Source organism: Schistocerca gregaria, chromosome X (assembly GCF_023897955.1).
Source record: "Schistocerca gregaria isolate iqSchGreg1 chromosome X, iqSchGreg1.2, whole genome shotgun sequence".
Lineage (NCBI taxonomy): Eukaryota > Metazoa > Arthropoda > Insecta > Orthoptera > Acrididae > Schistocerca > Schistocerca gregaria.
The window spans coordinates 664,185,401-664,211,905 of NC_064931.1; the positions used below are offsets into that span (position 1 = coordinate 664,185,401).

The 26,505-nt window shown below is 43.9% G+C and overlaps 1 long non-coding RNA gene across 1 annotated transcript in view; it reads left to right on the top strand.

Moving 5' to 3' along the window:
• LOC126299034 (uncharacterized) overlaps positions 1–26,505 on the top strand; it is a 261,272-nt gene that overhangs the window by 196,614 nt on the left and 38,153 nt on the right. The window lies entirely within an intron of this gene.

The following is a 26,505-nucleotide window of genomic DNA, read 5'->3' on the forward strand; positions in this document are numbered from 1 at the left end:
TTATTCAACTACTGCCTTACTTCTTGCAGTGCTTGTAAATGATGGTAACTATAGTTGTGATCGTATTCAGAGAGTGTGGTGGTGGTGGTAGTAGTAGTAGAAATGGTGACGGTGGTGGTGGTTTCAGTTTTTTGGTGTTTTTTCAGCTGTAGCAGAAGCAGCAGCCGACCGCATCTCTTTTTCTCCCGAACTGGGAGCTCTGGCGGAGAAGTAATGGACACTCTGCCCCAGTCCCGACCCTCTGGCGCCAGCCAGGCCGAAGACCTCTTACAAGTTGGCGTGCTGTTTCCCAGTCCGTAGCACACGTTTTTTTTTATGGAGATGGAATTTTTGCCTGGAGTGGAATGAGTGGCTAGGATTGGGACGGAGAGAACTTGTAACCATTTAACGGAAGCTGGATTTCCGTGTTGCGCAATTGCTTGCGCAGAAAGTCACGCGCGCGTAATTACCTCCCTGTGATCGTGTCCTGGCAGTCGTCAGCTTGCATCTGCGTAGGTTGTTTGAACCAAAAGTGAGTGTTTTGGATTCGAGCTACAGTGTTCTCACATTTTCTAACACGCGCAGTTACGTCATTCGTCTTCTTGTGAGAGCCGGTCGGTGTCGACGTGCGGTTCTAGGCGCTTCAGTCTGGAACCGCGTGACCGCTACGGTCGCAGGTTCGAATCCTGCCTCGGGCATCGATGTGTGTGATGTCCTTAGGTTAGTTAGGCTTAAGTAGTTCGAAGTTCTAGGGGACTGATGACCACATATGTTAAGTCCCATAGTGCGCAGAGCCATTTGGACCATTTTTTCTTCCTGTGAGAGGAAAACTGAGTCGTTGGGGTTGACGGTTTTTCTGTCGTCCATCGTGTAAATAACATTTCAAATGGATCTAATTCGAATCATATCAGGTTTACTGACCGTACAGTCTGCTAGTCCACTCATCTTCAGAAAAATACGGTTGTATTTTCTTCAAATCGAGTACAGTATTTTGAAAGGTAGCCTTGCAGTAATAACGAAACGAGTAGGCATCTTGACCGGCCGCTGGTGGCCGAGCGGTTCTAGGCACTTCAGCCTGGAACCGCTCGACCACTACGCTCCCAAGTTCGAATCGTGCCTCGGGCATAAATGTGTGTGATGTCCTTAGGTTAGTTAGGTGTAAGTAGTTCTAAGTTCTAGGGTACTGATGACCTCAGATGTTAAGTCCCATAGTGCTCAGAGCCATTTGAACCATGATTTGAAGAATTTCGCACGTTTTTGAGATGTGGAACTACTATTCGTGAGTAGCGTGATTCTGTTTCTCATCTGGCCAGTCTGATGTAGACTCACCGTAATTAAGCTTAAAATACAAGGGAATACCGGGATGGTTCTTTTAAAAACATGTCCGCAGCTTCCTTCCCCGTCTTTGTCTAATTTAGCTAGCTAGCACTCCGTATACAATAATTTAGATGACAAATAAACGTTGAAGCTTCGAGAGAATATGAAGTGTAATAAATGTATTAGCCAGTTTTCATTCGAGCTTCGCGTTTTGACTGTGATAAAGTTTCTTGTGTCTCCACTGTGCATGGAGTCTTCCAAGACTAACAGGAGCATTCGATATTCACGTTATTATTTTTCTGGTTAAGTGTTGATCAATTTTGTGCTGTAATGTTTCATCACTGATTTGTGTTAATAAAAGCGCGTAACAAAATCTGAAAATACATGCAGTTACGGACTTATTCTGCCCGAGTGAAAGTGAAATGATAGGATCTCAAACGGAGAAGTTACACTTCTCCGCAACCACGTCACTAGAGCCGAGAGTCCGGTGTGACGGTGGCACTCTACTTAACTCCGCGAGCGTTCTGGGAGAGAAAATGTTTAGATTGCCTCTTCCCTGGTTGGCATGGCCTTGTCAGACAAACACAGTGGAGACTGCAAGGCTACGCTCACATTTCGTGGGACAAGACTGAGCCCTGTTGCACGTTCTGCTGTGCACTGGTACCTGTGCTACACTGCCTTTCAATACCAAACGGTCGGCCGTGTGAGTGATCGTGAATGTGGATTGTTTTTATTTTCACTGCATTTCGATGCACATATCGTTTTTTAGTGGCTAGAGCGACTTGTTGAATTAGGAAGGGTGTTGGGAAATGGAATTAAGAGAAATTCACGGTATTTTGTTGTATTTTCGAAGCTGAAGCAGTCAGAAAATGTTTTTACTGCAACTCTGAACTTCAGGACAGACCAGCTGCAACGGCCTCGCATAGAGGTGGAAAAGTAATACTAGGTTTGCTCTCCGCGTGAAGTTGCTGATAGTCATTCTGTGTTGCCTGCAACACACATAAGTAACTCCGTCTGGGATAAAGTGTTAATAACTTTTGTTGTAGACCTTAAAAGTAATCCTGAGGATAAATTGCAGGAACATTGCAACCGATAATTTGAGGTGTTTCGGTGTATGTTTTCAACTAGAAATCTTGTGAACCTGATTTTGTATTTTTTTCAGGTCCATTACAAGCGGTCAAAAAAACCTTGCAGTAATATTGGAAATGAATGGGAAATAGTTATAGACGTCAGTATGAAAACACGAAGCATGCCTCAGATGATTATAATTGGACCGCCCATGTCAGTATGGTACGTAGTGTCAGCTGCGATGAGGTGCAGGTGGAGAATGTATAGGGGGAAATTACATTTCGTAACAATTTTGGTGTTTACCTTAGTCTACGAAATATTTGTATTCGCTGTGATGACTCACCTGATATATAAAGGACTTTCACAAAGAGTTCAAATGGTTCTGAGCGCTATGGGACTTAACTTCTGAGGTCATCAGCCCCCTAGAACTTGAACTACTTAAACATAACTAACCTAAGGACATCACACACATCCATGCCCGAGGCAAGATTCGAACCTGCGACCGTAGCGGTTGCCAAGCGGTTCTAGGCGCTACAGTCCGGAGCCGAGCGACCGCTATGGTCGCAGGTTCGAATCCTTCCTCGGGCATGGATGTGTGTGATGTCCTTAGGTTAGTTAGGTTTAATTAGTTCTAAGTTCTAGGCGACTGATGACCTCAGAAGTTAAGTAGCATAGTGCTCAGAGCCATTTGAACGTAGCGGACGCGCGGTTCCAGACTGTACCACCTAGAATCGCTCGGCCACTCCGGCCGGCTCGGACTTTAACAAGCCTGTCAAAGTTTCGAGACACATCAGTGGTCGATTACGCCTACATTGAAGTCCCCATAAACATTCATCAGAAAATAACACTCAGTAGCTGGGAAATTTTCACACTCGTAAACTGGGCATATAAAATAAAATTGTAGTAATTTAACTTACTTTCAGGAAAATACCGGATAAAGAAATCTGGTGTCACATGTTGGTGATTAACGTCCCGTAAACAGATTTCTTCAAGGGACCGTATTTGAAAGATAGCACATGAAATGTCTTCTGTCTCTTCTTAGCACCTGTATTTTCGCCAAGAGATATGTAAGGTGTTTCAGCGTACAACGCAAGCTCTCTTTTCGTGGGCTAATGGTGATTCAGTTTTAACACAGAATAAAGTAGACAACTTAGGAAAAGCTCGAGAAAACTGTTGCACCGTTTAGCAGTTCAGAGTTGTGTGTCAGTAGCATCTTCTCACAGAGTTGAGCGTAAACAAACGGAAACTTTGTACAGTGCATCTACTAACCATCTCGAATGCTGTCGTTCGACGTCAGTACTGGAACAGTATGTTGTAGTCTGTGCATTATGGAGAATATGATCCGAGTGATCTTTTGGCTGACGAAGAATGGCTGCATTTATCGGTGTACATGAACGCACAGAGCATTTGACATTGGTTCTTATCATTAAAAATACGTCGTAACAGATGCATTTGTGGTGTGTGTGTTCTTCCAATGCCGTGCACGAGATAACCGTAGATACTTCCGTTATTTTTTAGCTCTGGGAGAAAGGAACTCATCAGCAGTTTCACACTGGTATGCAAAACTGAAGGACGAAAGTAACTTTCGCATGATACGACACTGCTCGATGAAACTTGGGCCATACATAGAACGAACAGCTGCAGTATTGTACAGAAGGCAACTGAAACAAATACTCAGTAACATGAACAGAAATGACATTTTTATTCGAAGACAGTAATTGTACTGAGGTTACCGCGATTCATGATGGTCCCCTGACATTACAAAGGGCAGGACACGGTTCTTAATAGGATGTGTGATCACCACGGCGGCAGTGCATGCTCTGCAACGTGCCCCCATGATGGCTGCAAGGTTGGTAAGGAGTTCATGTGGTAAGGCGTTTAGTTCCTCTACTAACGCGGTTATCCATTCGCCGATTATCCTCTCGTTCCAAGAGCTCCCCCACTTGCGCTGTTCGATGCTGTAGCGCATTGTCATCCATAAAAATGAAGTCAGGGCCGAAGGCACCCCTTAAAAGACGCACATAGGGAAAGATTACAACGCGGCAATAACTTTGACGGTTGAGTGTGCCGTGTTCGAAGATATGGAGGTCACTACGCAATGCAACATTATGCCTCCTCACTCCATAGCATCTGGACCACATAAACGGTCATATTCAACAATACTAGCCGGTCGTGGTGGCCGAGCGGTTCTAGGCGCTTCAGTCCGGAACCGCGCGTCTGCTACGGTCGCAGGTTCGAATCCTGCCTCGGACATGGATGTGTGTGATGTTCTTACATTAGTTAGGTTTAAGTAGTTCTAGGTAACTGATGACCTCAGATGTCAAGTCCCATAGTGCTCAGAGCCATTTGACAATGCTAGACGTACCCTCATATGGCGGGAGGTGGAACTCGGTAGTTAACCGAGGAACATTGTCGAATGCGATCGTTTCGATGGTCCAGGTATTATCTCGTGGGGAGGCATAATGTTGCGTGGGCGTAGTGACCTCTAAATACTATAATACGGTACGCTCACCGGACAACGTTATCATCACAATGTACTCTTTCCCCATGTGTGTCTTTTGGGAGTGCCGTGATTTCATTTTTGTTGATGACAATGCGCGACCTTATACAACAGCGCAAGTAGAGGAGCTCGGAACGAGACAATATCCGGCAAATGGACTGGACTGCCCGTTCCCTCGACTTAAATCTCGTCGAGAACATGAGGGATGCTTTGGGGTACGTATTACAGTACGTCCACATGTATCAACGACTATCGAGCAGTTGTCAACCGATCTGGTGGAGGAATGGAACGCCATACCGCAAGAACTCCTTACCAACCTTGTGGGCAGCGTGGGAGGTTTGTAATGTCCAGGGGCCATCATAAATCGCCGTGACGTCAGTGTAATTATTGTCTTATAAAAAGGTGTCATTTCTCTTTATATCATTGTATATGTGTTAAATTTACCTTCTGTACTACACTGTAGCAGTTTTTTTCTATGTATGGTCTCAGCTTCTTCGATCTATTTTGCTTGACAGTGTTACATCTTGCGAAAATTACGTTTCTCCTTAAGTTTTACGCACCAGCGTTTTTTGGTAGCAAAAGATCGGTTCAGTAATTCATGTTGCGCTAATTGCACACCGTAATCCTGTTTTCAAATCGCTCGGAGGCTCTTCATTTAATTGATGTGATTTATCAGAATTTCAACTTCCATTGCTCTGTGAGTTCACGTACACCGATACTGAAACAATCAAATAGCCAGTTGCAGTACTGACATCGAGTAACAGTATCTGAATCGTACAGTAGGGGCACTACCGTTCCTTCGTTGCCGGCCGCTGTGGCCGAGCGGTTCTAGGCGCTTCAGTCCGGAACCGCGCTGCTGCTACGGTCGCAGGTTCGAATCCTGCCGCGGGCATGGATGTGTGTGATGTCCTTAGGTTAGTTAGGTTTAAGTAGTTCTACGTTTAGGGCACTGATGACCACAGATGTTAAGTCCCGTAGTACTTAGAGCCATTTGAACCATTTGAACGTTCCTTCGTTAGGTCTCTGTCTCTACATAGCTCTGTGAGCATGAGCTGATGACTTAAAAATCAGAGTGCTAAACAGCGCAACAGTTTTTCAGCATTTCCTTTCCACGCCGATCCTAACTCGTCTCGCTTATCTCGGTTAAAACCGATACATCTCCTGATACACTGTCCGCACAACGCGCGGAGTGCCACCTGCTGACAGGAGCCTATCTAATGGATCCCGTGCAACGTCGGAGACAGTATTCGCGCCCTACATGAGGTAACTATGCAAACGAATAGTAGAAAATTTTAATGCAGCGAGCTTCCGAGTAGGTGACCGTACTGCTACGGCAGGCGTGGAGAATTCATATAGTTGCTGCTCGAAGATAAAATTTAAAAAAAAAGTGCTGTCGTATTTACCCTGTGTTACAAACTAAGTCTTGGTGTGCGGATAAATTTTAGGACAGTTATAAAATCTCTACTTACATGTAATCAGCGGATGAACAATCTGTCTGCGAAGTATTAAGAGCAAAATTGGAATTGTAATATTTAACTGGTGAAACAGCAAGTCGTGAAGTATAAATGAATTATCAGAAATGTCGAATTTACAACTACGTCAGTGACTCGTATACCTGCACGCAATATGCCAACATGTACGGTGATTCCAGAATGAGATTTTCACTCTGCAACGGAGTGTGCACTGATATGAAACTTCCTGGCAGATTAAAACTGTGGGCCGGACAGAGACTCGAACTAGGTACCTTTGCCTTTCGCGGGCAAGTGCTCTACCGTCTGAGCTACCCAAGCACGACTCTCACCCCGTCCTCACAGCTTTACTTCTGCCAGATTTCCAGGTTAGCAGGAGAGCTTCTGCACAGTTTGGAAAGTAGGAGACGAGGTACTGGCAGAAGTAAAGCTGTGAGGACGCGGCGTGAGTCGTGCTTGGGTAGCTCAGATGGAAAAGCACTTGCCAGCGAAAGGCAAAGGTCCCGAGTTCGAGTCTCGGTCCGACACACAGCTTTAATCTGTCAGGAAATTTCATGTACGGTGATTCACGTTTCGCGTTAAGCTGTATGCACCTCTCCATTTAGTTGAGTGAGCTGTCCGGTTGGCGAAAGAGTGTCCATCAGCATTCAATGCGACCATGTCCGCTGAAGCTGTGTGATATTCAGTGGAACCTTAGGACTTGTGGCCGCCGTACCTTCACAGCTTACGGTATGGCAATCCACTTAGTCTCTTTCCCTAAATAGGTTTGCTGGTTCTCGTCCTTGCATAGTCACGAGTACAGATTTAAATTGGTTTTACTGCGAATATCGTGTATGTGTTTTTGAGAGGCACTTATTGCCAATCCTATTGTCACAGACCCGCAAACGTATGAGTTTACTACGAGAGCCCAAGAAGAAGAAAAAAGTCCTTGTGAACTGGAATTCATAGAACCGAGTACGTATTACAATCTACCGCTCTCAAACGAAATGAAAACGTTTATTCAGATGCTAGTATACCTAGGCAATATCAAATAGTACCAGCATACGGGTGAGGTCGAATCGGGAAGAGTACTCGGGCTCAGAAAAAATTGATTTTTCGTATTGCAGTCTTTATCATTACGGCTCGTGGCGGGGAGGTGTGTGTGAAACTAGTGTATAGATGTTGCTCGCAAGCAGTAATGAGTGCATACTAGACCAGGCAGTGCTCTAACAGCGTGGAATGACCTCCGAACTGACATCATGGCCGTAAAGGATCGTCTAGCTTCATTCAGCTCTGCGCTGAAAATCTGCAACAAGTATAGTCCTGTCCGCGAAGACCGTTCGTCTAGCACATACTTAAGGCAGTCTGGATGCTACATCACGGAGGCTAGTGAGGTTATAGAGCCTGGAGTACTACACATTTCTTGAAGCAACTCCACTTGCCATACGTCTGCAGCATAATGTCCAGCCACATCTGATGAGGAATATGCAAGACGTCTTCGAAGAATGACGGGTACCGTTGCTCTCCAGGTGTGTGTGTTCTTCAGTGTCCCAGCAATCGCTGTCGACGCTTTGTGGACACACTCATAAAATGCGTTATGGAGACTCGTCAGTACACGTCAGAGATTACTTATAGTTCTGTAATCGTAGCCATTTGTGTATCAGCTTGTACCTAAGCTTTGGTATGATGTTCATTTTCCATATGTGTGCTAGGTGGTTGTGCAGTTTTTGTCAACAAAAGGAAAAGGAGGATTGGTTTAACGTCGACAACGATGTCATTAGAGCGGGAACACAAGGTCGGGATTGTGTCAAGGATGGGTGAAGAAATTGCCCGTGACCTTTCAAAGGAACCATCCCGGCCTTTGCCTGGAGCAGTTTAGAGAAATCACAAAAAACCTAAATCTGGATGGCGGGACGCGGATTTGAGCCATCGTCCTCCCGAATGCGAGTCTAGTGTGCTGACGACTGCGTCACCTAGCTCGGTAATTTTTGTTCGCGTCGGAGTACTTCAACGCTAGTAAACTCGCAGCTCCGTCACGACGCTGGTAAGACGCAGTTGCTATATAACTACACCACCATTGTTCTTTCGTCGTCCACAAACAATTGAGTACTTCGCTCAGAATAGCTTAACAGGCTACAATTCAGCAGAACCTCAAGAACTACTCGCACTGCAAATCACAAACTTTCATTTGTCGCACTTTGATATGCCTCATTTCGTAAAACTTTTCATATGTGTGCTACGTGATTGTGCAGTTTTTGTCAACAAAAGGAAAAGGAGGATTGGTTTAACGTCGACAACGATGTCATTAGAGCGGGAACACAAGGTCGGGATTGTGTCAAGGATGGGTGAAGAAATTGCACACTAGACTCGCATTCGGGAGGACGATGGCTCAAATCCGCGTCCCGCCATCCAGATTTAGGTTTTTTGTGATTTCTCTAAACTGCTCCAGGCAAAGGCCGGGATGGTTCCTTTGAAAGGTCACGGGCAATTTCTTCACCCATCCTTGACACAATCCCGACCTTGTGTTCCCGCTCTAATGACATCGTTGTCGACGTTAAACCAATCCTCCTTTTCCTTTTGTTGACAAAAACTGCACAATCACGTAGCACACATATGAAAAGTTTTACGAAATGAGGCATATCAAAGTGCGACAAATGAAAGTTTGTCATTTGCAGTGCGAGTAGTTCTTGAGGTTCTGCTGAATTGTAGCCTGTTAAGCTATTCTGAGCGAAGTACTCAATTGTTTGTGGACGACGAAAGAACAATGGTGGTGTAGTTATATAGCAACTGCGTCTTACCAGCGTCACCTAGCTCGGTAATTTTTGTTCGCGTCGGAGTACTTCAACGCTAGTAAACTCGCAGCTCGGTTACGACGCTGGTAAGACGCAGTTGCTATGTAACTACACCACCATTGTTCTTTCGTCGTCCACAAACAATTGAGTACTTCGCTCAGAATAGCTTGACGGGCTACAATTCAGCAGAACCTCAAGAACTACTCGCACTGCAAGTGACAAACTTTCATTTGTCGCACTTTCATATGCCTCATTTCGTAAAACTAATTTTCTGTTAAGTGTGGTTGCGTGCGTCTGTAAATAAAATCATTTATTTGTAAAACTACTTTGTGGCACATCAATTTACTGCTGTTGTACTAACCCATTCGCGAATTAGCCGTATTTGCATTGACACTTGCTTCGGACTGTCTGAAAGCATTAGAGCAATACATTGTTAACTTACGTAACCTACAGGCTACGTCTTGTGGACGTGATACAATAGGAAATAATGCAGTAGGCTCTCCTGCCTACACAGCAGTACAACCTTTACCTACATCTCGTCGCTGTAACAGTGAGGCTCTTCGTACCCACTGAGTATCATACCGCGAAACACGAGCGGTTCTTTTAACGTAAGAAGGAAGTTGGATGTTTAACGTAACGTTATAATACGACTCTCGTCTATCGCCACAAATTAAAACAATTACTTATGTACGAACGATAAGCAGCAGAATTTCTGTACCAACAGAGCAAGCCAAACTTGACTGCCTCTGTGTCGAAGTAAACACGTGCGGGATAAAATTCCGGCATAAGTACGTGCACACTTCATGTTGAAATGTTAAATGACATACCAAGATGTAGAGTTTTGTCTTGGAGGAAAAAAGATGGATCTTGTGAAATTAGGCTTGGGAATTGCGTGGAAAGTTAAAACTTTCTGCAGCAGCGAGATTCAAACCCCTCTACCTGTTTTTAGTTGCATTACCTGAACACTCATCCCGTACTGACTCAAAACTTCATATACACTTTCATTCAAAAGTTCTAAGGGGCTCAAGATGATTGCATGCAAACCACTTGCATATTAGAGCAATAAAAGTTTCTTGTTTCAAAATATTAACTCATAATCGAAGGATTTCAACCGAATTAAATAACTAAAAAATGGTTCAAATGGTTCTGAGCACTATGGGACTTAATTCTGTGGTCATCAGTCCGCTATAACTTAGAACTACTTAAACCTAACTGACCTAAGGACATCACACACATCCATGCCCGAGGCAGGATTCGAACCTGCGACCGTAGCGGTCACGCGGTTCCAGTCTGTAGGGCCTAGAACCGCTCTTCCACACCGGCCGGCGAATTAAACAACTGTACGTAAACCAATAAGTATTAAGTGCTTAGTAGTCTTAGTCTATCTGCAACAAAATTGGGACAGTAGGGTTTCGGACGAGACTCCTTTGAAGCTAATCCATACGTTGCTTTTGGAGAACGCGTGACGAACGATAGTAGCTTTCTCAGCTAAGCGTTAGACACATTTCAGTGCGTTATTATACCACCTTTGAGAACCAAGTGAATAAATTTCACACATTTGTGCTGTGCCATAGTTCTTCTCTACGAGAGAGACTATTTACATACCTACTGAAAATTGTTTCTTGGAAAATAAAGCCTCTTGCGCTAATGCAAAGTAAAATTCGTTTCCCTTAATGAACAATGAAGATTGCATGGTATCATTTCGTTTTGACTACTAATTCCACTCTCCACTCCGTATATACGTGTTTCTCCAGTGTTAGCACCCCAGGCTGTTTCTTAATACACACGAGCTGCCGCTAGCAATTATTGGGCCAAGTTACTCTTGAGTCCATAGGAGCGATTTCTAACGTATTAAATTTCGGTGCTCCTTAGTCCGCTGAAGGCATTCTTTACGTAACGTCCACCGTCGAGTCAGAACATTATGACAACCTGATTAACAGCGTGTACGTTCAACGTTGGAATAATATACAGCAGCTATTCTACGTGGCTTGGATCCGACAATCCTTGATTGGATTTCGGAGGTACGTGGCATCATATGTCTGCGCACAGGTCCGGAAATTCTGGCAAACTACTGACCGCTGGTTTGTTGGTCCGGCGCTAGTACACTATACCTTCCCAGATGACTTCTATCGGGTTCGGATCAAATGGATTTTATGGCCAAAAGTCAACATGAGTTCACTATCACGCTCCTCAAACCACTGTAGTAGGTCTACAACTTTGCGTCCGCCGTTTTTCTCGATGTTCGGAGCTTTATTGTGAAAAACTACAAAAAATTATGATTCATAGTATTGCCCATCGCTGGCCACTACATTCTCCCATCTTTCGGATAGCATACGAATCCCTTGGCGGAAGAACTGGGCGTCTTTTGTGGGGATGCATGAATCGATTCAGTCTTGCACTTGTTCATGTGATCAGAAGTGCTGGTCAGCCAGACTGTATGCCACTGATCGAGAAAGGTGGTAGTCAGAGAGAGCAACATATGGAGAATACGGCGGGAGGGGTAGGACTTCTCTTTTCAACGTTTCCATTTATATTTTGACGGACATGGGGTCGAGCACTGACTTGCTGCAAAATTACCTTTACGTGTCTATCGCTGTATTGTGGCCGTTTGTGTTTCAGTGCTGGCTCGAACGCATCACTTGCTTTCGATAATGATTTCCTGTGACTGTCTTTGCCTGTTTCAGTAGCTACGAAAACGTTCTGTCTTCCACCGCCATGCCAGTCTTCGACATCAAAATCACCGTTCTTAAGGCGGTGAAAACATTCTCTTCACGTTCTTCCACTAATAGTTCCTTCACCATTGGTCTTACCCAGCATTTTAAGAGCCACAGCTGCAGATTGTTTCATGTTAAAGCAGAAAATTAAAACTTCCCGCAAATAGCGAGAAATGGGTACGTAAGTTGACGTACATAATCGAGAATAACCTCATGATGCAATCACAAATAGACTAATATTTTTATGGCATTATGTTTACAGATGGCTAAGCTTATTGTATTACACATATGACCGACCACCTGAACCCCACTTTCCGCTACTGCCATCTATTTGCAAAACGGCGGAAGTAAAGTTGTAGACCTAATAACACCTTTGCCTTGTCTCATGTGGGAGATGCGATGCAGGTGGTCTTCAGTAATGTTATTGTAATCTACGGTCGTCATTGTGCCTTCGATTACTACAAGTCCCAGTGAAGCACAGGTGGATGCCAGCCAAGGCACAATCCTGTGTCTCAAACGGCCTGCGTACGTGGTGCAGTGCATGTTTCAAGCAGTCGTACGCCTGTATGACGGCGTATCTGCGCACGACCATCGATCTGGTGTAACAAAAACTTGATTAATCCAACCATGCGACACGTTTCAGTTGATCCACCGGTCCAATCTCGATGATCAGAGCCTACTGAAAGCGTAATTGACTATGTCGTTGGATGGAGCCCCATGTTCAAAAATGTGCACTGATCAATGTGCTCCGAAACTTTGTGCCGCACAAGCGTTGTACGCTGTCGTCAGCTCTGCCATAGATCGCCGCCCATCCAGCTTCACAGGTTGGGCAAGCCTCTGACCTTAATGTTCTGTGATGAAGCGTAGATCTCCTGCGCCTATTCTACTCCAGCGTTAACCGCCCTTCAACCACTTTCCATGGATGCTCACGTAAGCAGCACGCAAACAGCCAACTAGCTTCGCCATTCAGCCTCTCGAAGGGCAGTTGTCATAATGTTTTGGCTCATCAATTTGTTTTACTAATATGTGAAATTTGCAACTCCAAGGAGGATAATGTGATAAAATAATTTTATACGCCATATCTGGTACATCGGAATATGCAGAACTGAAAATGATATGAAGCCCTGCTGCATCAATGTATGGACTTAGACGCTGGAGAAAAAATTGGTTCAAATGGCTCTAAGCGCTATCGGACTTAACATCTGAGGTCATCAGTCCCCTAGACTCAGAGCTACTTGAACAAAGCTAACTTAAGGCCATCACACACATCCATGCTTGAGGCAGGATTCGAAACTGCGACCGCAGCAGCAGCGCGGTTTCGGACTGAACCGTCTAGAACCGCTCGGCCACAGCGGCCGACTAGACACTGGAGACGTTGGTGAGGAATCTCGCTCCATGCGGTTTATAGCATGTCTTCAATGCATGGACAGTGCTGTGCAAGAGTCCCTTCACGCAGCAGTCTAGGTGGTATGTATGCAATGGCGCCAGTTGGAGGTCATTATGACAGTCCTTGACCTTCACTGTAGAGCATGTTAGATGGCAGTTGTCGGAAAACACAAACCGTTGCACTCGGCATGTCAGCCATGGCGTTCACTCATCCGCTGCAGTCAGAGTAATTTTTAGTTTCTGGGTAATGGGAGCGACGCAACAGCATGACTGCCACCAAGAGAATCCACTTAAATGACGTCAAACCATCGATAGAGAAAGGGCCACAAACGACTAACCTTTTCTTGGCCATACTGTGTGCTTCAGACGCTATTCGTCACTGTATGACCATCTTCTACCCAATCGCTCCACCCAGGCATGACTGTTGTAGCGGTACACAGTACGTTAACCAAAATGTCACGTTTTGACAAACCCGTTTCCCCTGAAACCGTGTTTACTCCTCCCTTCGAACTTCGGGCCAATCTTTTTGCATGTTGCAGTCTTTACAAACAATAGTGTGGTTCAAATGGCTCTGAGCACTATGGGACTTAACATCTGAGGTCTTTTGTCCCGTAGAACTTAGAACTACTTAAACCTAACTAACCCAAGAACATCACACACATCCATGCCCGAGGCAGGATTCGAACGTGCAACTGTAGCGATCGCGCGGTTCCAGACTGAAGCGCCTAGAACCGCTCGGCCACACTGGCCGGCCAAACAGTGGTGTGAATCCTCAACAACTGAAATAATTAGAACTATTTCGGACAAATGAGTTGTTTCTAAACGTAGGCTCAATGAAGGAAGCTTAGGAATGTGCGCAAAAGCATTACGTGAAGAATAGGAAAACACCATTTGACATCTGGGATGCTAGTCTGCTGGGAAATGCAGTGCTGTAACAGTGAGTGTAGTGACGCTTGCGTAAGAACGGAAATTGCTCAAGCAAGCGGACGTTCCCGCTGCCAGTGGAGCCGTGACTGCAACCTCAATTCCAGATTTGCTTTGTTACTAGCCGTTGTTTTGGATTTTCGTTCACTGTATCACATTGCACTGGTGCGTTACGTTATAAACGTTTAGTATTTAATAAGATGCCAGACGCAATAATAAAGGGCGTTTATGTATTTTCATATTTTGTATCATTCAGTAAATGATATTCAACGGCAGTTTTATTTCTGCTAACGTACAGCGAGAAATGGAGAAGCAATTTACAGCTTTGTGCTGACATAATTAACATACAGTAATAACAAATCTCTCTCTCTCTCTCTCTCTCTCTCTCTCTCTCTCTCTCTCTCTCTCTCTCTCTCTCTCACACACACACACACACACACACACACACACACACACACACACGAAGATTCACACGTGATAGATGAACTCGAAATTGACTGTTTTGACTGCTGCAATATTAAAATGAATCATTTATCAAAGTGCGAAAATCCCAGTGCTCTAGTTGGAATGGCTGTATTGGACGTGCTAAAACCTACCGGTCCTCTGGTCCAGCAATTCTCAACCTTTTTAGCTCCGCAATCCCCAGCCCCCCCCCCCCCCCGCAATGGTAAATGTAAATAAAATGAATACTTCACAACCCTCCCCCCCCCACTCCCCCCCCCCCCCCCAAAAAGTAATAACGACACAATATCAAGGAGAATTATTTAGTATTCAGCTTGATAAATCAACAGATACCATGGGCAGCATTGACGCACTGCCTCCTTCACAGGACAGGCATGCTATTGTCACAAAATCTCAATCGAATTATTCGTGAAGCTGTAAAAATGGTTATTTTTTTTATTAAAAGCGGACCGTTACAGAACAGGCTGTTTGCTCAACTACGCGATGAAATGGGCGAAAATAAAAAAAATCTCTCTTTTTTTTCCACACAGAAGTTAGATTTGTCATCGCGAGGGAAAGTATTACCTCGGGTACTGAAATTGCGAGACGAATGAATAATATTTTTGCATGCTTAAAAAACGCCATGGACTACTCACGTTCAAAGCAAAAATTTGGAAATGTTTCTACTCGCTTCTGATTATATTGAGTAAAATTTGAATGAACACCACAGTTTGGATGCTTGAAGATGAATTTGTGTGAGCCAAAGAAGTCAGTTGACAGAGTATTTGTCGGAAGTTAAAATTGACTTCTCGAAAAGCTGGGTACTGAATCCGTCTAGTGAAAGCGTTCTGGCTGCAACTAAGTAGACAGTTGACATTCACGACTAGCTCATAGAACTGTCTGCCAACAAAACACTACAACTGCAATTTACATCTTAAGATATCAATATGTTTTGGCTTACTCGTCGAAATGAATATGGAAATTTAGTCACAAAAGTACTGAAAATCGCCACGTCTTATCTCTGTGAAAAGGAGTTCTCGTCTATGGCTGTGCTAAAAACTAGATAAAGGGATTGTCTTTTACCGCTCGAAATTAATTTGCTTTTGTGTGTTTCTAACGTAGATAGACGTATAGAGAAACTTTTAAATGAAAAAATGCAACCATCACATTAGTTTATTTTCTTTAGATGTGTACTTATTACGCGAACTCCAGGTTGAGAAACGATACTCTAGCCTAATAAGCAGATCCCCAGACGATTATGGAAAGACCTGCAGTATGCTATGAAATTCAAATACGACTTCAGGTTTTTCGCATTCAGAAAGTACTACCAGAGCTGACAGTCACAGAAAGTGTTGACAGAACCTTTATCAACTGCATATCGAATTCAGAACCCTTATATTTGACATTTAATGTTCAGTAGTGAAATGATGTCAGTAAGTCCCCGCGTCGTCGTCGTTTTCAACTAATTCCCCTGTCCAGATTTTTTATTGGCTGATTTTATTTCTAGAATAAAAATATTTGTATTTCTCTGATACTCACTTGTTTCCAAATCTTTCTTAACTCCATTAGAATTTACGATTACAGGCAGTCATTTGTTTGGTGCTAGAGAGCGAATAAAGCGGTTAAGAGCTATACACGACAGAAAATTAAAAACCATGTATTTAAAAATTGACTTACAGGTGAAATTGGGCCCGCCCGGTTAGCCGAACGGTCTAACGCAGGTCTTTCCGGAGCGGGAAGGAGCTCCTGGTCCCCGGCACAAATCCGCCCGGCGGATTTGTGCCGAGGTCCGGTGAGCCGGCCAGTCTGTGGATGGTTTTTAGGCGCTTTTCCATCTGCCTCGGCGAGTGCGGGCTGTTTCCCCTCATTCCGCCTCAGCTACACTACCTCGGCGATTGCTGCGCAAACAAGTTCTCCACGTACGCGTACACCACCATTACTCTACCACGCAAATATAGGGGCTACACTCGTCTCGCGTGAGACGTTCCCTGGGGGAGTCCACCGGGGGCCGAACGGCACGATAACCCTGGGTTCGGTGTGGGGAGGCGGAGGGGTGAAGTTGACTGCAGTAATCGTCGTGGGGTTGTGGACCACTGCGGCTGCGGCGGGGACAGAGCCTCTCCGTCGTTTCTAGGTCCCCGGTACCATACAACAGAAAGGTGAAATTAATTTTATTTTACGTCACAGTTTTTTCATACTTCTGGGAAGTCAGAAAAGTATCTTCTGCAACTATCCACAACCAGGATAGGGTATGTAACAGGAGAATTCGAATTGTGAAATGATTTGGGTGAAGGTCACGGTTAAAGCAGGCTCAGACATGGTAATTGGATGTGTCTATAGGCCCCCGGGCTCAGCAGCTGTTGTGGATCAGCACCTGAAGAATAATTTGGAAAATATTTCGAGTAGATTTCCCCACCATGTTATAGTTCTGGGTGGAGATTTTAATTTGCCGGATATAGACTGGGAGACTCAAACGTTCATAACGGGTGGCAGGGACAAAGAATCCAGTGAAATATTTTTAAGTGCTTTATCTGAAAACTACCTTGAGCAGTTAAACAGAAAACCGACTCGTGGCGATAATATATTAGACCTTCTGGTGACAAACAGACCCGAACTATTTGAATCAGTTAATGCAGAACAGGGAATCAGCGATCATAAAGCGGTTACTGCGTCGATGATTTCAGCCGTAAATAGAAATATTAAAAAAGGTAGGAAGATTTTTCTGTTTAGCAAAAGTGACAAAAAGCAGATTACAGAGTACCTGACGGCTCAACACAAAAGTTTTGTCTCAAGTGCAGATAGTGTTGAGGATCAGTGGACAAAGTTCAAAACCATGGTACAATATGCGTTAGATGAGTATGTGCCAAGCAAGATCGTAAGAGATGGAAAAGAACCACCGTGGTACAACAACCGAGTTAGAAAACTGCTGCGGAAGCAAAGGGAACGTCACAGCAAACATAGACATAGCCAAAGCCTTGCAGACAAACAAAAATTACGCGAAGCGAAATGTAGTGTGAGGAGGGCTATGCGAGAGGCCTTCAATGAATTCGAAAGTAAAGTTCTATGTACTGACTTGGCAGAAAATCCTAAGAAATTTTGGTCCTATGTCAAAGCGGTAGGTGGATCAAAACAAAATGTCCAGACACTCTGTGACCAAAATGGTACTGAAACAGAGGATGACAGACTAAAGGCCGAATTACTAAATGTCTTCTTCCAAAGCTGTTTCACAGAGGAAGACTGCACTGTGCTTCCTTCTCTAGATTGTCGCACAGTTGACAAAATGGTAGATATCGAAGTAGACGACAGAGGGATAGAGAAACAATTAAAATCGCTCAAAAGAGGAAAGGCCGCTGGTCCTGATGGGATACCAGTTCGATTTTACACAGAGTACGCGAAGGAACTTGCCCCCCTTCTTGCAGCGGTGTACCGTAGGTCTCTAGAAGAGCGAAGCGTTCCAAAGGATTGGAAAAGGGCACAGGTCATCCCCGTTCTCAAGAAGGGACGTCGAACAGATGTGCAGAACTATAGACCTATATCTCTAACGTCGATCAGTTGTAGAATTTTGGAACACATATTATGTTCGAGTATAATGTCTTTTCTGGAGACTAGAAATCTACTCTGTAGGAATCAGCATGGGTTTCGAAAAAGAAGATCGTGTGAAACCCAGCTAACGCTATTCGTCCACGAGACTCAGAGGGCCTTAGACACGGGTTCACAGGTGGATGCCGTGTTTCTTGACTTCCGCAAGGCGTTTGACACAGTTCCCCACAGTCGTTTAATGAACAAAGTAAGAGCATACGGACTATCAGATCAATTGTGTGATTGGATTGAGGAGTTCCTAGATAACAGAACGCAGCACGTCATTCTCAATGGAGAGAAGTCTTCCGAAGGAAGAGTGATTTCAGGTGTGCCGCAGGGGAGTGTCATAGGACCGTTGCTGTTCACAATATACATAAATGACCTGGTGGATGACATCGGAAGTTCACTGAGGCTTTTTGCAGATGATGCTGTGGTGTATGGAGAGGTTGCAACAATGGAAAATTGTACTGAAATGCAGGAGGATCTGCAGCGAATTGACGCATGGTGCACGGAATGGCAATTGAATCTCAATGTAGCGAAGTGTAATGTGATGCGAATACATAGAAAGATAGGTCCCTTATCATTTAGCTACAAAATAGCAGGTCAGCAACTGGAAGCAGTTAATTCCATAAATTATCTGGGAGTACGCATTAGGAGTGATTTAAAATGGAATGATCATATAAAGTTGATCGTCGGTAAAGCAGATGCCAGACTGAGATTCATTGGAAGAATCCTAAGGAAATGCAATCCGACAACAAAGGAAGTAGGTTACAGTACACTTGTTCGCCCAATGCTTGAATACTGCTCAGCAGTGTGGGATCCGCACCAGGTAGGGTTGATAGAAGAGATAGAGAAGATCCAACGGAGAGCAGCGCGCTTCGTTACAGGACCATTTAGTAATTGCGAAAGCGTTACGGAGATGATAGATAAACTCCAGTGGAAGACTCTGCAGGAGAGACGCTCAGTAGCTCGGTACGGGCTTTTGTTAAAGTTTCGAGAACATACCTTCACCGAAGAGTCAAGCAATATATTGCTCCCTCCTACGTATATCTTGCGAAGAGACCATGAGGATAAAATCAGAGAGATTAGAGCCCACACAGAAGCATACCGACAATCCTTCTTTCCACGTACAATACGAGACTGGAATAGAAGGGAGAACCGATAGAGGTACTCAGGGTACCCTCCGCCACACACCGTCAGGTGGCTTGCGGAGTACGGATGTAGATGTAGATGTAGATGAGAAAATAGCTCGAAAACAAGGAGTTATAAAGAAAAATTGTGAGAGAGATTCACAAGCTATACAGTCAAATATTCATAACTGTGGATATTGCAAACAGACGGCAATAGGAAACAGCGAATTACGAGGGACATTCAATAAGTAATGTAACACATTTTTTTCTGAAAGCGGGTTGGTTTTATTCGTGATACCGTATGCCCGCTTGGTATTTCTCTACTGGTCGACGTGGGGGCCAACGTCTTGGTGCATCAATAACCCCCCCCCCCCCCTCGTCCAAGTGCTGCTTCTCGCGGAGTGCATTCTTCATTGCGACAAGCAGATGGAGGTGCGAGATCCGGGCTGTAGGGTGGACGAGGATAAACAGTCCAATGAAATTTTGTGAGCTTCTCTCGGGTGCGCAGACTTGCGTGAAGGCTTGCGTTTTCATGGAGACGACGATCATTTCGAATGAGAGAATCCGCACTTTCCAGCGCTGCAGGGCTCACAGCTGTGTGCGACCGGCCGGCACTCGCGATGTAGGACAGGGTTGCGCGGCATTGTTGCGATGATTACAGACGTCTCGCCAACGTGTTTTTGTTCTCTGCCAACTCTCCACAGACATTCTACAAGCGCCTATGAATATCTACGATGCTCAGGTTTTTCGCAAAAAAGAAACTCAATGACAGCTATCTGCTTGGAACGGACCTCCGTTACTGGCGCCAGTTAGAAGGCTCCGTACAGCGCCGCCACCTATGGCGACTTAATGAAACGATAGGGGCTAAAGCGGGAATATCCCGCAATGTCCCACAGCAAATTCTGCCTTTTTTTCAACCGAAACTTGCCGAGAAAAAAAGTGTTGCATTAGTTATTGAACACCCTTCGTATTTAGAGGAAACTTGGCGTTGAGCTGGCAGAGGATTCGCAAATTAGCAATGTTGTAAGAGTTATACGAATAGATATATGTATAATGTAATGAAATAAAAGGAATATTGGTTTTAACGTCCCGTCGACATCGAGATCATTAGAGACGGAGCACGAGCTCGGATGGTGCCCTTTCAAAGAAACCATCCCATCATTTGGCTGGAGCGATTTAGGGAAATCACGGGAAACGTAAATCTGGGTTTGAACTGTCGTCCTTGCGAATGCGAGTCCAGTGTGCTAACGACTGTGCCACCTTGCTCTGTGTGTAATGGACTGGAGAGGTGGTGGGTGCAGACAAACACGAACGATCCAGGTTGATGCTCAATCAATACAGTGAATTTACAAATTACGAGAGAAGCAAACTAAGCAGTATTTTACTGTCGGGGTTTACAGAGCCAGATTAAAATCCCACACTCAGGATAGTAGGCTCGAGTTTGCAGCGTCGACATAGATTTCATTAGAGTCGGAGTACCAGCACAGTTGGACAAGAACGCACGTTTTGAGTCGTGGGTAAGCCATCTTGGCAGTTTGTTGATGCTAGTTCATCCCTTCAGCCTGATTGGTTCTCCGCGATTACATTGTATAATTCCATGTAAACATTAGGATTGCTCCTGAAGGAGGCAATGGCCAACTGCTTCGCCAGTTTAAATTATTTTATTTATTGGTCAATTTTTCTCTTTAATGACGTGGGTAACGATGGATTATTAAGCGTTAACGAAGCTACAATTATCTTCTCTAAGACTTGAGTTTCGTAAGAACACGATTAGAGACGGGTAGACATAAAATCCAAACTGTTCTTCGTGGTAGTGGCACACGGGGTGTTCTGACACCACTAACGTCCGAACAGGGAAAAGGACGTAACAAACAAGTAAGTGTACAGTCGGGAGCTACTAAATTTTATTAACGATTTTTGGAACATTTGTCCTGAGGACGGCTTTAGACAGTGATAACTGTTCACAGTTACAGTTGTTTCGTTCCAGGAAGACCTATAATTTCATACTTGACCACCGTACCAGCCAGGGATCAGTTGAAATTGGAAGTGGCGATAAAGGCTTAGTATGAAAATGGTACCCAGTAAAATCTCATGTTGCTGTGGCACACTTAATGTAGCTAGACTAACTTGTACTTCTTACAACGTTGGCGGTGTTCGTTTCAAATAAGCGTTGTGCATTTTTGGAAACTATTGGTGGCAGAGTTGTAACTTGATGTTTCACTTCTATGAAGATGCAGCCGTCTCGCAAAGAAGTAAACAGTGTTCTCCATTAGTTGCATCGAAAGTATAACGCCGAATGATGCCGCCGCCGCCGTCGTCGCCGCCGCCACCACAACCACCACCACCACACAGTACTCGTAAAAACTGCGTACCAGAAGTGAAACAATGCCTGTGTTCAGTCATTAATTATCGTGTTAGGCTTCCTGCAGTATTGTTCTCGCTGAGTCATACTCTGACGTATTAAGGCCCATGGTTTGCGTGACAGTTGTCAGTGCTGAAGGCCGCGCAGCGAGTTTCTGTCCTCCTCCGAAGACTTTGTCATCGAACTCGCGGAGCGGATTGCTAGGCAGCAGCTTCCCATAGGGCCAGTTTATTAGAATGGTTTATTGACCAACATCTGTGGTGAGAGGTCAGCGAGTGCTGTGATGGCTCAATGCCTCTACAGAAAATGGAAACTCCTTCAACGTACTAATCCTTTAATCTCAATCGCGTAATAGTTATGCATACTTCATCAGTTGACCTGCAGTGTTCAGTCGCCTTAGAGATCTCCGGGTCCCAAAGCGTCTTTGTTATTTTGTGGACTACTGTAGGGGCCACACAGTCGAATGCATCGCTGAACAGTGAAAAAAGATCACCTATGGCTACCAACAGGGCCCCGTACGTAGATCAATATTCTGGAACCTGACAATAGAGCCGCTGATAAACCTATTGGATGTGGCTGATGAAGTGGATGAAGTTGTAGATTGTGTTAACAATATCTTAGTGAAGATCTCTGGGTACTCCAGACGGAAGGTTGAAGAAAATGCAAACCACGACCTCTCAAAGGCGCTGTGATGGGACAGGTGTAACAAGTTAACAATACCTGTAAGCGAAAAAACTACATATAATAAAGTTTAACAGCAAGCTCTCCCTAAAACTAAATCCATCCCTTAAGCTAGATAACAACCAAATAGCTGGAACCACTGTGTACAGGCACGAAGACACGAAAGAAAAACAACATCAAAAAAGTGCATAAAATTGCCAGCGTCAGTACTGCTATTTACAGCTTAATGCTAGAGTCTGGAGCTATACCAAAAAATAGTTCTGACTGTCATTGTGGGCTTTGCAATAATTGCTAGGGCTCTCCAGCTCCGTTTGGTACGAAGAAGATCAGCTCTAAGGCACATACAGTTAAGAGTCCCCCTATGGTTGACGGGAGCCTTCAGTACTACACCAGCAGAGGCTTTCACTGTCATTCTTGAAATATGCCCCGCTGTCATCACAGTAAGGTGTCTGTCCGCGACTTATTGGTCAGGGCTAAATAATTTATCTAAAGTATAAAGGGGTAGAGGTTCTAGAATAAACAAGTCAGGTATCTGAAACTGGACTCTTGACTTACAGCGGGACGAGACAGTGGAAACGCTGGACTATCCTCCTAAACATTAGAGAGACTAGAAATGATTTCAGTCGTATGGTGTATCGTATGGTAGGACACGACCAGCACCTCCAATATTTGGAACACAGCTTAGCAAAGAGACTATGAGAATTTTGTTAGTGTAGTAGCTTCGAATCTGCTGAAAATGTGCTTTCCAGATGCAACCTCCAACAATAAAGCTAGCAGACGTGAACCCTTTCGGGGTGAAACTAAGTTATTACGCAGGAATACCAATACTCTGAGGTTAATGGACATTGTAACGTACAAGAAGAAAGATGATTTGGTGTAGATACCATGGCAGGATAGGTGCAAGTGGAGGGAATAAGTGTTTTGATACGGCATGCAAATGATTGTCCAGGAATACGTGCGCGAATACATGTGTAACAAAAAAAAAAAAAAAAAAAAAAAATCGCATAAGCCCTGTGCGATCAGTGAAGTGTTGTATATATTGTAAGAATCACCTCCATAATAGCAGCATACATAATTGTAATTCTGTTTAACAGAAACACATTACTAGCTAATTATAGGACAGTACGCTTAATTTTTCGTGGAACTCCATTGACTCAAGAATTGGTCTAGTCGCACAATAACCTGTGAGTTTTTTTATAATACAGTATTAAATGTAATGTAGTATAGAAATAAGATTATATGTATCTTGTGATGGCTCGAGTGTTATTGAAGCCACACAGTTGCAGAAGGGCTAGTCCCAATAGATTAATACAAAAAAATAGCATAGTTTGCTTATATCTGTAGTAAATGTATGTGTCTAAATTTCCATCGTTCGGTGCCGTCAGTCTTCGAGACATGCTGAGGTTGCCGCAAAGCGGAAGGCCTCAGTATTTAACATTGTTTCAAATGGAATGGGAGACCACTTCCAGTCTTTTGTTAATTTGTTAGATTCATCTCAGTTTATTTCTAAGTAACTATAATTTCTGCTTTGTATAATCATGATTAAGTTATTTTGTTTGCATTAATAGTGTTATAGTGTCCGTCCCCAGTACTTCAGTGGTCAGCGCGACACTAATGCGTTCACTATGCTGTTCATAGTAGCGTATCCTCGTTCCTATTTTTTATTCATTTTTAAGCCTACTCCTGCTTTAGCCCTTTTTGATTTTGTATTTATAACCCTGTATTCAACTGACCAGAAGCCCTTTTCCTCCTACCACCAAACTTCGCTAACTCCTACTACATCTAACTTCAACCTATCCATTTCCTTTCTTAACTTTTCCAGCCTACCTTCTCGATTAAGGGATCTGACATTCCACGTTCCAGTCCGTAGATCGCCACTTTTGTTTTTCCTGTTAACGACATCCTCCTGAGTACTCCACCCGGAGATCCGAATGGTGAACTATTTTACCTCCGGGATATTTTACCCAAGAGGATGCCATTATCATTTAACCATACAGTAGAGCTACATGTCCTCAGGAAAACTTACAGCGTAGTTTCCCCTTGCTTTCAGCCGTTCGCAGACCAGCACGGTACAGTACGGCTGTTTGTATCGCTCCCCACAAACGGCAAGGTCCATCGTGGTTGATGGGGGAATTGATTGAAGTACATGACCCCCCTCCCCCTTAAAACACTGAAGAGAGTATGGTTTCAGAAAGCATTAAATACGTGGTTAAGCTAATCGCTAGTAGAGAACAGATATCCACTAAGCCCTCATTTCTGATTTCCAAACGTGAGATAATCACAAGTCTAAAAAATTGTTTACTTGGACATCTATACGGCGCTTATCAAATAAGCTACAGGTAAGTGTGTTAGACACGTTGTGTAGTGTAAGTGTGTTAGACACGTTGTGTAGTGCATCGCCCAACCATCTAATAGACCGGCGTCCACTTTGGACATTGTCCTCTAACTTGTGGATTCGGCTTCCAGAGTGAGAGCTCCCACGTTTGCCATGCTCTTGTTGGGCCATATTGTAGCATCTTATGATGAATTACAAATGAGGTTAAGACGTGGTTTTTGGAAACTTGTCCATTATTTTAGATGTTCAAGAGGCGAGCGAAACTCCCGTGTTAAATTTGTCTTCTGTTTGAGAGCAAGCAGTCAGTGTTGCTCCGTGTCTGGTTCATCTTGTGTTCTTCACTCTCAACTATTTAAATACGTTTCTTGGGTTGTTCATTACTTTCCTTTTTTAGCGTAGCCCATCGTGTGTACACGCTTGTCTTGTTGTAATACTTTGATAAGACATTCTAAAATATTTCCTGCAATTTTACTTTAAAGTTGACATCATTATGAAGGATGATTTGAACACCACTGTGTCAAAGGGCAGCGTTCACCACAGTGGGTAGTAAGCTCATCCAAACTTCGCCTGCCATTCTTTGGGTGTTTGTTGCGCATTTACCAGCTTGTGACGCGAGTCTATACTTCTAAATGTTTTAAATAGCGTACTCGTTACAAAATGATCACAGGCCGGAAAATTTATTTGGAAATGGTGCATCCTATTACAGTCTTAAGGTGCACGCAGTTTCCAGAGTTCGCGTATGTACGTAAGGGAATGTTTCACATTCTTTGAAGATGGTAAGAAATGTGTTGTACCTTAACATCAAGTATGAACATGGTTTTAAAGTGTCAGTCATCTAAGACTGAATGAACTGTTTTCAAGACACTGGAAACTGATTTAATTGGAAACTCGATAGAGCAGACAGTACTTCGATTCGCAACGTACAACAGAAGAAAATTTTATTCGATAAACGACCTCTGCCCTAATGGATGCTAAGCCCCTCGTCTTTCAATGAGATGTCGAAGAAATTAGCATTAAGTACTTTCGTCTGAAGTCAGTTGCAATGAGACTCAGTCAAATCACTTAGCTCAGGTTGCATTCTACTCTGAGGTTATTAAAGAAAAACATGGTTCTTTGGACACCAAAAGTATTAGTTCAGCGACAAAAATGGCTTTGAAACACACAGTTGTAGTTAATTCATGTTGTTGTAGCTAATCTCCCTTGTACGTGAAAGTGTTCACGTAACAAACCGATAGAAAAATCCTTGCTCTAGACTGTTTCGCCCGATAAACAAACATCCCGCATATTAACATAAATTATTTAAAAATGGCTCTGAGCACTATGGGACTTAATATCTGAGGTCATCAGTCCCATAGACTTACAAATACTTAAACCTAACTAACCTAAGGACATCACACACATCCAAGCCCAAGGCAGGATTCGACCCGCAACCATAGCAGCAGCGCGGTTCCGGTTCAAAGGGTTCAAATGGCTCTGAGCACTATGGGACTTAACATCTCAGGTCATCAGTCCCCTAGAACTACTTAAACCTAACAAACCTGCGACCGTAGCGTCTGAAGCGCCTAGAACAGCTCGGCCACAGCGGCCGGATCATAAATTATTTAAATATTTCATTCAAACTACAGGAAAATGTCGTTGAATTGAAGTAAGAAGTGATGTCGATCTAGGTTACACTGTTGGTCTTCTCATTCATCCACTACTTCTTCCCCAAACCACAAAGTAACTTCACAAAATGGGAAGGACTCCTTCGAAGTATTCTGTTGGCATATGCACACTACTGTTCAATTCAAATTCTGTCTCCGATCAGAAAAAAAGAAGATAACTCAATAGAATTTGCATTATGTCACAG